Raw genomic sequence first — 16,936 nt, 5'->3', positions numbered from 1 at the left:
AGAGAGTTTTGCCAATTTTACTCTTACAGGTGAGAACCAGGTTCAAAACAAAACTTTTTGCAAGGCAACTTAGCTGGAATTTATTTTTCCAGGGCTTGTCACAACTGCAGACATGGGGGAGCGGCCATGCTAGGCCCAGAAATGTTCAAATAAATAACAAGGATGTGTGCTTGAGTACGCACAGAAAAACCATAAGGATCCATACTTAGAAATGGTACCAATTTTAAAGACAAAACTGGACAAGAAAAAATATGTAACATGAACAAGACATTGAAACGGAGACTTTTAAATAATCAGACATTGACATATAACAAGAAAATTGGACTCAATCAGATACACTTAACACAAAAAACATGAGCTCAAATGAATGTTTTCACCAAACAGTTATTTTTAGATTTAGACATGTCTTGCTGGTGGGACTCTCAGGTATGCCTTGTTATCGATAAGAAACTCAGAAGGGGAGGGGGGTCAAGGCGTCCCTTGACCACCCAGGCCTCTGTTTTAGGCCCACAGTGCACCTTTTCAAACAAACAAACAAAAATAAAATAAAATAAAATAAAATAAAATAAAACGCAGACATACAAGGGGGTCGGCCGACTTCTACTTACCTCTGGAGGCCTTTGCTTTTCACCTGGGCATCTTTTACAAAAAAGGTTATTAAGAAGAGGGCTGGTAAAGACAAAATAATGTCACATATTAAATTGTGTAGAGTCAATAAATATGTTAAAAGGTCCCTACATAATAGTAAAAGGAGGAGAAACACAGCTCATATGAATGTGTGGAACAAGTGGATCAGTAGCAGTCCCGATTGACATGCACAAATAACTCAGGTCCTTCCCACGTCGCAGGATGCACCACTGGAGGGTTGGGGGTGTAGGCCCAGTGAATCGCTGCTTGGATGGCCACTGTCACTCTCCACGATCCGAACGCAGCGTTCAGGCAGCCAGCGGGCGTCATTTTCTCCTTGTGAAAAAACACATACATGCCCTCGACCCCAGGTTAGAACAGGATCGGGTCCATGCCAAGCACCAGTTAGGGGATCCTTCCATTTTACTAAGGCAAAAGGACGCTGCGCTCTTCTTTCCCAGAATCGCTGAGCAGCAGATAAATTATTTGAATCCAAATTCAAAAAATTTAAAACAAATAAAGCATGATTAAGTATATTCACAGGGGTAGCGGGATATGACTCTCCTTTCTGTATTTTAGCAATTTGATGTTTTAATAATCCATTAGCTCTCTCCACGATGCCTTGACCTTGAGGATTGTAAGGAATGCCTGTAATATGAGTGATATTATAGGAATGGCAGAAGGATTGAAATGCTCGGCTTGCATAGCCAGGGCCATTATCTGTTTTTATTTGCGAGGGAATCCCCATCTCAGCAAAGCATCGAATGCAGTGAGAGATACAATGTTTAGTGGCTTCCCCAGCAAGGGGGGTGGCCAAGATAAAATTAGAATAAGTATCTACAGTAACATGAACATATTTTAATCGGCCAAATGATGGAACATGTGTGACATCCATCTGCCAAATGTGATTAGAAAGCAGTCCTCGTGGATTTATGCCTAAATGGGGGGCTGCTGAAAAAGGGACACAGTTGGAGCAAGTCTTAACTATTTGTCGTGCTGCTTCTCTAGATAATTTAAACTGTCGGCGCAAGGCTCGACTGTTTTGATGATGGATGGCATGTGACTGCTTAGCAAGTTCAACCTGAGTTAAGTAAACTCTGGTGGCGGAGTCAGTAACTGCATTGCCCTCACTTAAAGGGCCAGGAAGATTAGTGTGAGCTCGAACAAAGCCAAAAAAACAGGGGTGGTTGCGAGAACAAAGCAAAGTTTGTACTTGGCGAAATTGGGTCTGAATATTGGAGTTAGTAGTTCCAATAAAGGGAACAGTTTCTATGACTTGAAGAGCACAATTACATATTGACTGTCTGAGTATAAGTTAAAGGGCTCGTCTTGTAACAGGACGAGTGCTTGTAAAACAGCCTCTAATTCCACCTCTTGGGCGGAGGAAAAACCCGTAACCCAAGATTGAGTTTTCCCATTAATGGTCAAAGCAGCCTTTCCATTAGAGAATCCATCTGTAAATACCAAAGCAGCAGAAGATAAAGGCGAGGCCTGTACTATGGAAGGAAATAGAAACTTATGACACGCAGCAAATTGGAGAAGTTTGTTAGACGGGTAGTGATGCAAAATTTTCCCCGTATAATTGGCCCAAGCAATGGCCCAAGAATCGCAATGGGCGAATAGCCAATCTTGTTGTTGTAGATTATATGGGACACAGATAAAATGAGGTTCCTGACCTAAATATTTACGGGAATCCACTCGGCACATATGTATCAAATTAGCTACCAATTCGTAGTAGGGGGTCAGCACTTTGCCAGGTGTTGATGGTAGATAAAGCCATAAAAGTGGGCCATCCTGCCACAATACAGCAGTTGGGGAGTGAGAAGTAGCTAAAATATAAACTCCCCATGATTTAGAATAGTCACAATAGGTCACTTGTTGCTGGGAAATTGCCTTTTCTACAATTTGGATGGCCCTCCTGGCGTCAGGATTTAATTCACGCAAGGATGTAGGGTTGGTATCTCCTTTTAAGAGATCAAAAAGGGGTTTTAACTCTCCTGTAGAGAGCTTTAGATAAGGCCGAAGCCAATTTATATCTCCTAAGAATTGCTGAAAATCATGAAGAGTTCTTAAGTGTGAAGTTTTTAATTGTATTTTTTGGCTTTTAAAATAGTGTGGGCCTAATATATGGCCTAGATATGTAAAAGGGGGGTGTTCCTGAACCTTTTCAGCTGCTATTATAAGGCCAAAGAGGCTCAGATCTTGCTTTAGTTGTCCAAAGGCTTGTCATACGACGATAGGGTCAGAACAAGCCAACAAGATGTCATCCATATAATGAACAATATAAACAGAAGAAAATTTTTCACGAGTGGAAGAAATGGCTCTAGCTACAAAACTTTGACATAAAGTTGGGCTATTTGCCATGCCCTGTGGGAGCACAAGCCAGTGATATCGCTTCATGGGTTCTTTAAAATTAACAGAGGGGACGCTGAAGGCAAAGCGCTTACAGTCTTGAGGCGCCAGGGGTATAGTATAGAAACAATCCTTCAAATCTATAATAATCTTATAAGTATCCTTTGGGATTGCCATGGGTGAAGGCAAGCCAGGCTGTAGGGCCCCCATCAGTTCCATTGTCGCGTTAACCTTTCTCAAATCCTGTAACAGCCTCCATTTACCTGACTTTTTCTTTATAACAAAAATTGGAGAATTCCATGGAGAGTTAGAAGGGGCCACATGTCCCAAGTCCAGCTGTTCCTGTACCAGCTGCTGAACTGCAATGATCTTTTCTAGAGAAAGAGGCCACTGTTCAACCCATACCGGTTGTTCAGAGAGCCAATTTATGGGATCAGCATGAGGGGGAGGGCAAATGACAGCTCCCGTCAAGGGATACCCTAATCCTTGTCTCCTAGGGTGAGACTGGGGTTGGAGTGGCTCTAGCTCCCCCTGTGTTGCTCGGCCTAGTCCCCTAAAGGGGAGGAGGCCTTGATCAAGTAACTGCTTAGTGACCGCAGCACTAGGACTAAACATATACACTCCCATTTTTTCCATGATATCACGACCCCATAAATTAATTGGCAGATGATCCAAGACAAATGGCTGAAAATGACCAGAGTGCCCTTCCTCATCTCTCCAAACAAGGATCGCACTGCTCTGCTGTGGGTCAGTTGCTTGCCCAACCCCCTGTAGGGAAGTCATAGGGGTTGTCAGGGGCCATTGAGCTGGCCAATGTTTTTTAGATATCACAGACACATCTGCTCCAGTGTCTAATATTCCTTTAAAGGGCTTTTCTTGTATAAATATAGTCATCTCAGGCCTCTCTTGTTTTATGCTTTGTACCCAATAGATATCAGAAGATCTAAATCCTCTCTGTCCACATGGGGAATTAGCAGTCTCCCCGGGAGGTAAAGGCACAAGTATTAATTGTGCTAATTTTTGACCGGCTGGGATCTATACCACGTGTTTCGGGGCAGAGGCCATAACTTTGATTTCTCCAGTAAAATCCTGGTCAATTTTGCTAGGTGTAATCTGTATCCCTTTAAGGGCTGAGCTACTTCGCCCTAACAGCAATCCAGCCACTCCCGGGGGAAGGGGGCCGAAGACCCCCGTGGGGAGAGCTTGTGTCCCCATCTCTGGGGTCAATACTGAGCAGGTGGAGGAACAGAGGTCCAATCCTGCACTTCCTGGGGTGGCACGGAGGAGGCCGGAGACTGATCTTGGGGGTTGTTAGAAGATGCACTTGTGGCCGAGAAGAGGGAGGGACTGCCCCATAGTTTTGCGGGGCCAGGGGCTGGCCCCTTCTCCAGTTTCCCAAATACGGGCGGCCATTGCGATTTGTTGCTGACTTGCAATCTTTAGCCCAGTGCTTCCCTTTACCACAGTGTGGACATGTGCCAGGTGATTTTTCTCTCTTTTGCCTGGCCTGGCGTGGGCATTGCGTCATCCAATGTCCTAATTGTCCACAAGAAAAGCATCGCCCTGGGGGTCTAGCATCCCGAGAATGCCGCTGACCTCTATATTTTAGAGACTCAGTAACAGTCTTTCCTTGAGGAGCGGCGGCTAAAGTAAGGCCTTGTACATGGGAGGGTCCAATATCAGCACACAGTGAAATAAAGTCCGTGATTCCTCCCTTATTCCTATGGGGTCTGATAGCCGCCTGACAGGCGGCGTTGGCATTTTCATAGGCTATGTGTCTAACTATACTCTTCCTTGCATTCTCATCTTGTACTAGGCAGTCTGCAGTCTCCATTAATCAAGACAAAAATTCTAGATAAGGTTCATTCGGTCCCTGTTTAACTTCTACTAGATTTTTTGTACGATTGGAATTGCGTAACTTTTTCCAAGCCTCTCTCGCTGCAGCATTTATTTGTAAATAGGCCTCCTTTGCATAACCCAATTGATCTTCGGTGTTTTTATAGGTTCCCTCTCCTAACAACTGATCAACAGTGTAAGGCAGGTTCTTAGACCTATTTGTTTCAATTTTAGCCCGACACTGTGCAGTGAACTCTGTCTCCCATAATAAGTACTCTCCTGCACTAAGGCATGCTCTGGCAAGCCGCTTCCAGTCATTTGGGCATGCAATACCAGCACACGCGGCCTCCAATATTACTTGAGTAAAAGGGGCAGTTGGCCCATATTGGGAGCAGGCATTTTTTAAATCCTGTAATAGTTTAACAGGAACAGGTTGATGGTATACTTGTTCATCATGATCAACTAAACTAGGGAAGCATCGAGGCCCTGAAATACCTTCCCTTTCTCTAGCAGCCTGAGTCAGGTTTAATTGCGATGCACTGTGCCTGGTTGTAGTGCCTGTTAAAAGGGACTTGTTGCTAGGGCCTTTAGGCTTGCCTAAAGGTTGAAAAAGGGATTGAGGCCGTAAGGCTGCAGCCGGAGGCGGTGGGTGTGAGGGGTAAGGTTTAGAATCAGACACCATAGTGGCCTGAGGGTCATATTTCTTTCCTACTTCTGGGGGGGCTCTCTGCTCTGTCCCCATTTTCGATAGAAGATGTAGCATTTCTTCTAACTTCTTCTCTATCGTAGCCACCCGGCCCTCCAATGACTCATCATAACTTTCCTCCTTGGTATTCAGACCTGAATTCTGATACTCAATATCTACTGGTTGTTGTTCCCTTTGCAAGATCTCACTTAGACTCTCTTGGGCTGCGGCATATGGCTCAGCCTCAGGTTCTTCAGAAGGGTCCTTTAACTCATAAAGTTCCCTTAATTCAAGATTAAGTTCAGCATTTTCATGTAGAGGATCTATGTATTCACTTACTAAATTCCATACAGTAGCAGCCTCTATTGGGGTCTTTTCGGGGCCATATACATCATAATAATCTTGAATTCTTTTTCCTATCCGCTGCCAGGCTTTTTGGAATTCCTCCTCTATAGACCTCGGGCATGCCTCCTTGACAAACTGTAGGAAGCTCTGAAGCACCCCTTTTTCCACCCGCGTTCCGTGGGCTTCAAATAGGCCTGTTAAGATCGGTAGAAATAACCCATGGCTATTAGCTTGACCCATAATTTTTACTCCTGACTATACACTCTCTTAATAGTCCTACGATGTGTTACTCACCACAGGGAGGGGTCCTTCACCTTCGTCCCAGATTTTCAGGGTCCCTGTTCGGGCGCCAGATGCCGGGGCCAACCGGCAGCAAACCAGGGTTCGCAGATTGGGGTTCCTGAAATAGGGGACAAGGACTAGGAAGAAAAAGAAGAGAGACAGACACACCGGGTCCGGGATGTCCGCAGTCCAGGCAAAGACTGCCGAGACTGCCGCGTTTATTTTCCACTCCCCCTTCTTCCCTCCTCCTCTCCCAGGGAACCTCCAGGTGTTACATTCATATGGTAATTCTCAGGTCATTTACATAGAATAGGGCCAGAAAGCAATAAGACAATATAGCCATCGTCTGATGCAAGTCAAGGTACAGTTTGATTCCACTCTGGCTCCCAACACCAGGTAACAAAGTGAGATACAGTAACCACGTGAGATTAACCATAAGGGGAAAAAAAAGAAAATAAACAACTTCACATAGTACATTAAGAACAACAAATTACAAAGATAAACCTTTTGTTTCCACAGCATTCCTATATTTTTCTCCTCAACATTCTTGTCACTGCTTTCTTATTACTTTAAAGATGGGCATGTTGTAAAAGTAAAAGATTTTACTTGAAAATAAGACAATTACACTTAAACTTTCTTCTATAGTTTTCTAATTTCTAGAGCCCAAGTTCCAGTCATTTTTCCTCAAAGTGGATGTATATTGATTATTTCTTTCTTCAGGTCTCTCCTTCCCCCAGCAAGTTTGAAGTAGCCATTATGTTTTGTGGGATCATAGTTCTCTTGCAGGAAAGCACTGATTATCAAAAGCCATGATTCATTGAAATAACTGCTTAAGTGTAACTTAGAGAACTGTGGGGCTATTTCACCCTTGGCCATTACTTGAAGTGTAACCCAGTTGATCAGTGTCATCTGGGAGTAAGAAATGCAGGATTTCACACTCCACTCCAGGCATACACTGAATCGGTGTGCATTTTAATTAAGGACAGTGGGTAATGTCTAGGTTCATTATGTTTTAGAGGCACAGTCTGAAGTTTACAGAGCAGTAAAGCAAGCAAGAGAGAAATCTCAAGCATTTTACCACTTCCCAATATACATGGCACTCAAACTTCCCTTCACGTTAGTATTTCTAGAAACTCTGAAACTACTGAGTCCTACCCCCTGATCTTCTGATGTGACCAGCCTGCTATGTAATGGTCAGTCAATACATTTTTGAAAAGCCATACAGGTTATTCTTCCCAGAGGAACATAACCAGAGGGTAGGGGAGAATAGATGTAAAGCTAGATTCCCCATATTTCAACCTCAAGCTCTGAACCACTCCCTACCCATCCTCCTATGCCTCTTTGACAATATAAGTGTTCCTAGCTGGGAAAAACAAAGAGTTGTTAGAGGCTATCATTAGTCCAATAAATAAATAAACAAACAAACAACCCTGTTTTAAACACTGAATGCTTGATTTTGTATTCACTCGCTTATTGTTTGGTAATTTTCGCTAGCATCTTTTTGGCTCAGCAATCAGGACTGTCTCTCCTTTTCTTTCTCACATCTGCTCTGCATGTTCACATACAGAACTGCCGTGTGCCATTTCCCTCCCTCAGCCTCCCCAAACCTACCAGGAAAAGTCTGAACTCCTCGGAGAGGCATGAAGGCCTATCTTTATGCTGGCCTCACCTCTCCTGCTCTTTCCCTAATACAGCCATGTGCTACAGTCACACACATCTTGCTTCACTGAGCTCCCAGGGCAAGAAGGAACTTCAAGGCCAAGTAATTCCATAACCATCTGTATCCATTATCCACTGCTGTGTAATAAGCTACTTCCAAGCTTAGAGAGAGTCACTCTTTCTCACGATCCTCTGCAGGATGGAACGAGGGCTCTCATATTTTAATCTGGAGTTACTTTCACCATTCCAGTTGACTGCAGCTGGACTAGATATGAAGTCCGCTGAGGCCTCTCGCACATGTTAGGGTCTACATGCTGTCATTCAGAGAGCCTTCGTACTCTTCCCTGTGGCTTTGCAATCTGTGAAGTGCTGCCTCTTCTCCACAAGGCCCATCCCACCATGAGATGTCTCCCAGCCCATGGCTTCTCCACGTGGCCTGAAGGGTAATGTGGATTTTCTTACACTTGGCATCCAAAAGACTAAATAAAGGCCAGGCGCTGGTGGCTCACACCTGTAATCCAAACTTCTCAGGAGGCTGAGATCTGAGGATTTTAGTTCAAGGCCAGCCTGGGCAGGAACATCCATGAGACTCTTATCTCCAATTAACTGCCAGAAAATCAGAAGTGGAGCTGTAGTTCAAAGTGGGAGAATGGTAGCCTTGAACAGAGGAGCTCAAGGACAGTGCCCAGGCTCTGAGTTCAAGCCCCATGGCAAAAACAAAACAAGCACACACAAAAATAAAACCTGAAATTCAGTATACAACTCAAATGCCACTCCTGCCATATTTAATTGGCCAAATAAAGGCCAAGCCATCTCTTGAAGGGGGATATGGGAAAAGGAAAAAAAAAAAGCCTGTGATCATCTCTTTCTTCTATATAAATCCTTTCTCTAGCGTTTCCATATCTACCTGATATTCCCCCCTCCCTGGTATCAATATATTATGATGTTTAAGGAGTGAGCTCCAGGTTTGAATTCCAACTCATACTCGCCCTTGTATGACCTTGAGCATGTTACTAAATGCTAATTCTACTTCATAGGGCTGTCGTGAGAACTAAAGTCATTCATGGCAAGCTCTGGAATAATGCCTGGCTTCCATTACATGTGTCATACCTACTGTTTATTAGTATTTGTGAATCTAGTTTTTAGTTGGTGAAGAGAACAAAGGAGTCAGGGGGGCAAGTTCTGAGACTGAAGTTTAGGCAAACACAGAACAGCTTGACTTAATCCTTCATATGAAGGAAGAGCGTCTAAATGTTTTGTTGGCTTCTGAAAGTGCCCTAAGACAGAACCTCTTTTGCTGGAAAGCTGGAGTCCCATGTTCTAATACCAAAGCTTATAATAATCTAATCAGCCAACACCATTAGCAATGCTTAGCTTCATCCTTTCTGGCCTCAGATGCCCAATACTAAAATAGCTTATTTAGTCAGTGGAAACTAAAGAAGCCAATTGCTTCAGGTTGGTCTGTAAGATTCTGGGTCCTGACCATTCCAATCTTGGCATCCAGCACCCAGAGCCTCGAGCAAAGCGATCTAAAGCTGTACTCCGGACACCAGAGCCAGCAGCTCCTTGCCACATGTGACCCAGCCCAGAGCACAGCCCACATAGTGTGGTGACCGAGCTGAGAGCAGGCCTCTCTTGGTACCATCCATCACATCCTGTGGCTTGGGACTTTTATTTTCCCAGTTGCATTTGTCTTGTTTCATGAACAGGTTAATCATTGCTCTTACTAAGAAAAGAAGAAAAATAATGCTTTAAAACCACTCAGAGACTAAGAGTAATCATACTAATGCATTTGCTCAGATAATTACTTTGGGCCAAGATTGCCATTAGTCTGCCATAATTCATCTGAAAGTTACGTAATAAGCCTTCCTGATATTGTTTATTATTTGTTCTGCAGCACAAAGCATGCCTAACTACAGTCTGAGTGATGAAAGTGCTCTGTAGAGCTTATGCTTAACATTTGGAAATGAATTTATTTTGTGTCTTCAGTTCAAATAATGTTTTCGGCATACTGAGCCCACATATAGCACTGTGTGAGGCACCAGGAGATGCAAGAAAAGAGAACAGGTTGTTCACAGAATCCACTGTCTTTGGAAGTCACTTAAAAACCATCATATCCCAACTTGGAAAAGATGTTTACCAATAATACATCTGACAGGTGCTTAGTATCTACAGGGAACTCAAGAAACTAATCCCCCCCAAACCCAACAAACCATTCACTAAATGGACAAGGGAACAAAAGAGAGACTTATCAGAAGAAGAGACTAAAATGGCGGAAAAGCATATGAGAAAATGTTCATCATCTATGGTCATAAAGGAAATGCAAATAAAAACAACCCTGAGATACCACCTTACCCCAACAAGAATGGCCAAGATTTTGAACTCAGATAGTGACAGTTGCTGGCGGGGTTGTGGAGAAAAAGGAACCCTACTACACTGCTGGTGGGATTGTAAACTAGTTCAGCCACTCTGGAAAGCAGTGTGGAGGTTTCTTAAAGAACTGAAATTTGACCTTCCCTACGATCCCACCATACCACTTCTGGGCATCTATCCTGAACATCGTGACCCAAGATATGATAAGGACACCTGCTCAGCTATGTTTATCTTTGCACTATTCACAAAAGCCAGGCGATGGAAACAATCCAGATGCCCTACTGCAGATGAATGGATACAGAAAATGTGGTATGTATATACAATGGAATTCTTTTTTTTTTTTTTTTTTTTTGCCAGTCCTGGGCTTGAGCTCAGGGCCTGAGCACTGTCCTTGGACTTTCTAAAGGCTAGAGCTCTACTACTTGAGCCTCAACACCACTTCTGGCTTTTTTCTATATGTGGTACCGAGGATTTGAACCCGGGTCTTCATGCATGCTAGGTAAGCACTTTAACCACTAGGCCAAACTCCCGGCCCTATACAATGGAATTCTACATAGCCAACAGACAAGATAAAATTATGGCATTTGCAGGGAAATGGATGAATTTAGAGGGAATCATGTTGCGGGAGACAAGTCAAGACCTAAGGAACAAAAGGCCCATGGTATCCTTAATATGTGGCTATTAGATCCAAACAGTACAAGAGAGATGACTCAATATTTGCATACCCAATGCTATGGACATGGTAATGGAAAAATAAACATAACTACATAGACATAAAAACCTATGACTCTATAGACATAATGTTTTATTTCATAAATTAATATATATCCATGATATACAAACCCTTAGCCTAATTTTGATTATGTTCTAAAAACTAAGTGCCAGTGATTTTATATAGAGATTCCCTTCTTGAACACTTGTTTGTTAAACATGTCATTTGAAATATGATGTAAAAATTAATGTTAATAAATTCTTTAATAAAAAATTATTCAAAAGTCCCCCCATCATATCCTTTGGCTGCTGGATGGCAACGTTGCTGGTTTTGCTAGCTTCTAACTTAAGAGTGGGGGTGGCACACAACAGACAAGAATCGGTACAGATGAAAACATAAGACCACACAGTAGCATTGAGCAAGATTTAGGTGCTGGAGGAGAGTATGGATTCTAAGTGTGAACAAAAGGCACGAGGCCTTTTGGAAGAGCAGGGCCTTTGCTGCAGGCTAGACAAGTAACTGCATCTCGATTCCCAGCGTGCTGCACCTTGAGACTCGTTTCCATGGCAATGGGAGCTGGCTCCATCCTTAAGGACCAGCCGGACAGATTGGCAGGCTGCTTGACTCCTGTCTCAGGTCATGTCATTGGTTTCTTCACCTGTGAAATGGATTTTAAGTTACATTCCTACTTGGGAAATGTGGCTCTGACTTGGAAGAGTGGAAGTCTTAAGGATTTTACTTAAGACTGGACCACCAGTGTTCAGTGTCAGATCCTGACATGGGGCTGGATGGAGAGGGAGGCCTCAGCAAGTAATGATTTCTACGTGCCACTACCCTACTGAGAAACATGGCTTTATTATGAGTGTTCTGGAGCAGGGGCTGCAGTATTATTAGAGCAATGGAACTGCTTCCTACTCAGAGAGTTATGACCATTAACTGAAGACAGGAATAGGTTTTTGAAAAGAGCTGCATTTCAGTGTATGATGCTGAGAAATCTCATAACTGCATAATATGGAAAAGGTAACTTATTATCTGTTCTACACCTGAGATAAAATCAGGGGAAAGGAAATTACACAAGCAAATTTTGGATATCTGTTCTTCTCTCCAGTGGTATCCTCACCTAAGAATTCCTATCCCTGAAGAGAGAAGTTTAGAAGTGGTTTAATATTAAGAGCATTTAACTCACTCCTTGCTGATGCTCCCACTCCACTGAGGATTACTAACACAAAAGGCAAATTTCCACGAGGGCTGCCTGAAGGAGGGAGCACAGAGAAATAAGAAGGACAAAGAAACAGAGATGTGTGCCACCTGCTTTGAGGCTGGAGACTGTTTTGGAAAATGGAATCTCACAACCTTTTTGGCCTGGTGTGTGTTTTTGGCCTGAGCTGGAGTGTGCTGGTTAGGTAGGTGCTTTACCACTTGAGCCACACCTCTAGCCCTAGTCCTTTTGCTTGTAGTTATTTTTTTTGAGTAAGGTCTCATACATTTTTGCCCAGGTTGACCTGGACCATGATCCTTCTATTTGAGTTTCCTTAGAAATAGCTGCTACACCCACTTTTCTGCTGGCTGAGTGGTGTCTCACCAATCTTACCCTGTGCTTTTCTCAAACCGTAATCCTTTTGACCTTGCCTCCCAAGTAGTTAGGATTGCCTGGCTAGATGTACTTTAATAATCATTTAGGACATTACAGGTATAAAATGAAGAGATTAGTTTCCTAAAACAGTTTAAATATAGGATAACCTACTAGGCAATATAAATCATGCTCACCTTTAGGTCAAACCAATGACAAAGAAGTCCATAATATTGTGTGGTGTTAAATAAGGCTTTACTTTTTAACTTTTTTTTTTTGCCAGTCCTGGGCTTGAGTTCAGGGCCTGAGCACTGACTGTCCTTGGATTTTTCTCAAGGCTAGAGCTCTACCACTTGAGCCTCAGCACCACTTCCTGCTTTTTCTAAGTAGGTGGTACTGAGGAATCGAACCCGGGTCTTTGTGCATGCTAGGCAAGCACTCTACCACTAGGCCAAACTCCCAGCCCCGTTTTTAACTTTTTAAATTGAACTTTACCCTTGCTATATAGGCACTTTACCACTTGAGCCATGTCTCCAGTCCATTTTGTTCTAATTATTATTTTTTTTGTGGGTCTTGGGGCTTGAACTCTGGGCCTGGGTGCTAGCCCTGAGCTCTTCAGCTGAAGGCTACCGCCCTATATGTGGAGCCGTAGCCCCATTTCCCATTTTCTAGTGATTAATTGGAGATAAGACTCTCATGTTCTTTAGTGCCGGGGCTGGCTTTGAACCTCAATCCTCACACCTCAGCCTCCTGAATATCTAGGATTATAGGCCTGAGCCACGGCACCCAGCTTGTTCTAATTGTTTTTCAAATAAGATTTTTTTTCTCTCTCTGTCTCTTTCTATGGCTGCCTCCCTCCCACTCTTCCTCCCTCCCTCCCCTTCCTCTCTCTCTCTTTCTCTCTGTCTCTGTCTCTCTCTCTCTCTCTCTCTGTTTCTCTCTCTCTGGCTCCCGCTATCCCCAGACTATATCCTCCTATACAGGTGGGATTACAGGCCTAAAGTACCACAATCAATTTATTGTTTGAGATAAGGTTTTGCTAACTTTTTTGTTCAAGCTGATCTTGAATCATCCTAATCTCCACTTCTGGAGTAGCGAGGGTTGTAGCATAAACCATGGCCTCTTCCTGAATAATTACTCTGGAAATTTACTGAGGAAAAACTTCTATGTAAGCTTGTATAGTGTGCGCTGATCCACAAGTATTGATCTTAAAAAGCATCGCTGTGTAGCTGGGCCCCAGTGGCTCACACATATAATCCTAGCTGCTCCAGAGGCTGAGGTCCGAGGATCATGGTTCAAAACCAGCCTGGGCAGGGAAGTCCGTGAGACTCATCTCTGCTTAACCACCAAAAAGCCAGAAGTGAGTGGAGCTGTTGGTTCAAGGGGTAGAACCCTAGCCTTGAGCAAAAAGAAGCTCAAGGAGTACACCCAGATCCAGGGTTCAAGCCCCAAGTGAGTTCTTCTAGAACACTCATTTCCAAGTACATTTTCATACCATTTTTACCATATTTTTGGAGTCTTGGGTATTTTTTTGCGGGGGGGACGGTTCCAGCAAAGAAAATTGATTGTGTTGTTTCAATGTAAGGATGCATGTTTCAAGCCATGATAGCTTGCTATACCTCTTTCCTCCTTCTGCAACCTGTGAGTTGTAGAGTCCCCATCAATATGGATGTCTTCTGATCTCACATGAACTTCCTTTAGAAAATCCCTCAGCTGAAATATAACAAGTTCTGAATGCTACAGCAATCTACCTTTTTGCCTTGTTTGTTTGTTTGTTTGTTTGTCTGGGGCTGGTATTGGGGTTTTAACTCAGGACCTAGTAGTTGGTGCTCTTCTACTTGGGCCAGGAGAGTAGTCCAGCATTTTGCTGGTGACTTAGGATCTCATGTTTTGTTTGTTGTGACTTTGCTAGCCTTGAAACTCAATCCTCCCAAGTTCGGCCTTCTTAAGTAGTTAGAATTACAGGAGTGAGCCAGTGGGGCCCAGCTAATTTTGCTGTCTTTTCACTTTTAATTGTATACAAATTTCTAAATCAGTTAGTACTATAGAGGAAGGCAGTAGGGGAGGCAAAGCCATGACTCTCTCTTACATTCTCGCTCAGCAAGGAGGGAAAGCTGTGGTCTCAGGCCCAAATCACAAGAGCTTTCAATTAATTAATAATTGCTGACAAGTGGCCATTTTTGTCTTGTTATCACTGCATGCTTTTCAAACCCACTGGCCACTAAAGCCTTCTTATGAGACAAAGAGTATTCCTTTCCCTAAAAATCAAGGGAAATAGAAAAAAATGAAATTAGTGATTAAAGATGTAAGTTAATTAATGCAATCATTTTGGCTTAATTATTCAAAGTCCAGGTTTTTTTCCCATCAAACTTGAAAACATACTCATCAGAATTATACTGAAATGTGTCATTTTTCCTTGGTGAACTTATGGGACTCAACTACACAAAGAACAAGGTAGAGAAATAGCAATAATATTAAGGATAATCTACACAAAAATTATATAACAACACACCAACTTTTGCTTCCACATATCCCTGTATTCTCAAAAAGATAGAATGTTTTCTATTTCCATTATGATTTTTCTTTCTACTAAAGCAGTTACATGATATTATAGAGCTAGGAACCAGTGGCTTATGTCTATAACCCTATTTACTCAGGAGACTAAGTCCTGGAAAATAGAGATTTGAAACCAGCCTGGGCAGAAAAGTCTATGAAACTCCATTTCCAATTGACCAACAAAAAGCCAGATTTTGTGGTGTGGCTCAAATGGTGAAGTACCAGCCATGAAAAAGCAAACTGAGTAAAAGAAGGAGACCCTGAGTCCATGTCTCCAGTGCCACACACACACACACACACACACACACACACACACACACACACACACACACACGCACACGATTTTTTTTTTTTTAGAGACAAATGCCCAATGAACAATCCTGTTTATGCTGTGGCTTGCATGTGGAGATGTTGAGAGACAGTGGGACCTTGAAGCAGAGGAGCATGCTGCATACCTATAATCCCAGCACTCAGGGGTCTGGGTAAGAGGATCTTGAGTTCAAGGCCAGTCTGGGCTACATAGTAGGACTCCCTTCTCCTTTTGAGCACTCAAGGCATCTCATTTGTTCCCAGGATAAAACTCAATCTCCGTTATGTCACTAAGGCAAAGCCCTATGTGGTCAGTCTGTGGCTGCCCCCTTGTGCCATTTCTTGCTGTCCTTTATCCCTGTCCCTGTGACACATCTGTGCTGAAGGTATGCCTGTTCCTCCCGCAGGCCTAGATCTGCCATTCCAACCTATAAACCTGCTTTCCCTAAGCGTGTTCCCCATACTCACAAGCCTCCTGCCCTCCGCCACTGAGGCCTCTGCTCATCTGAGGACTCACCACCTCTGGAAAGCCTTTCTCCCCCAATGATTTCCTCGAGTGTACCACCCGAAACTGCCATCTTCACAGTCAAAACAGTAGAACATTGTCAATTGCAACCGTTCAGCAAACACGTGTAATACCATTGTCCTTTGCACATTTCCTAAATAGTTTAGTATTGATTTCTTTTCTGCCTCCTGCACTTGAAAGCAGCCCACTTGGATTATTTCAGAGATACTTGGAACAAGCAATCATTCACAGGACACCTCCTCCTCCTCCTCCTCCTCCTCCTCCTCCTCCTCCTCCTCCTCCTCCTCCTCCTTTTCCTTTTCTGGTTCCAGGGCTTGAACTCATCTGGAACTCTTGCTTGCTAAGCTTGCTAAGCTTGCTTGCTAAGCTGGCATTCTGCGGTCATTGGAGCCATGTCTGCAGCCTTGGTTATTTGGGGAGATGGAATCTCATAGTCTCTCCTGCCTGGACTGATTTTGAACCACAGATCTCAGGCTCTTAAGTAGCTAAGATTATAGATGTGAGTCCCCAGAGCCTGGTTCCCCTTTCACCCTTTTTAAAATTAGTCCTTTGATACACTAAACCCAGTTAAGTGCTCTCTGTGAGCCAGACTGGCACCGGAAGCCAGGGTCTGTTCCTTCCACACCCTAGTATCATCAGAGCTTCACTTTTAAGATCTTCCCATCCCTCCACCCAGGGTGTTGAGCTGTGGCTCACACCTGAGCTTCCTAGGAGACTTCCCACACCGTTTCCATCATCAAGTGGAAGACACTGACTCTGCCTTCTGTGACTCAAGGGCTTCTTCCTACCAATTCTTTCTGAAAGGTTCTTTCTTTCCTCTTGTCTTCCTTCTTTCCTTCCTTCCCTCCTTCCTTCCTTTCTTTCTCCTTTTTGTCTTGGTCCTGGGGTTTGAACTCAAGGCCTGGTCAGTGTTCCTGAGTTTCTTTTGCTCAAGGCTAGTGCTCTACTACCACTTGAACCACTGCTGGGGTTTTTTTTGGTTGTTTATTAGAGGTTTACAGAGTTTTCTGCCTAAGCTGGCTTCAAACCATAATCCTCAGATCTCTGCCTTCTGGTAGCTAGGTTTATAGGCATAAGTCACTAGCGCCTATTTTTGTTTTTAGT

Source organism: Megascapheus bottae, chromosome 14 (assembly GCF_031878675.1).
Source record: "Megascapheus bottae isolate mThoBot1 chromosome 14, mThoBot2.hap1, whole genome shotgun sequence".
NCBI classification, from domain to species: domain Eukaryota; kingdom Metazoa; phylum Chordata; class Mammalia; order Rodentia; family Geomyidae; genus Megascapheus; species Megascapheus bottae.
This window is presented reverse-complemented; position numbering follows the sequence as displayed.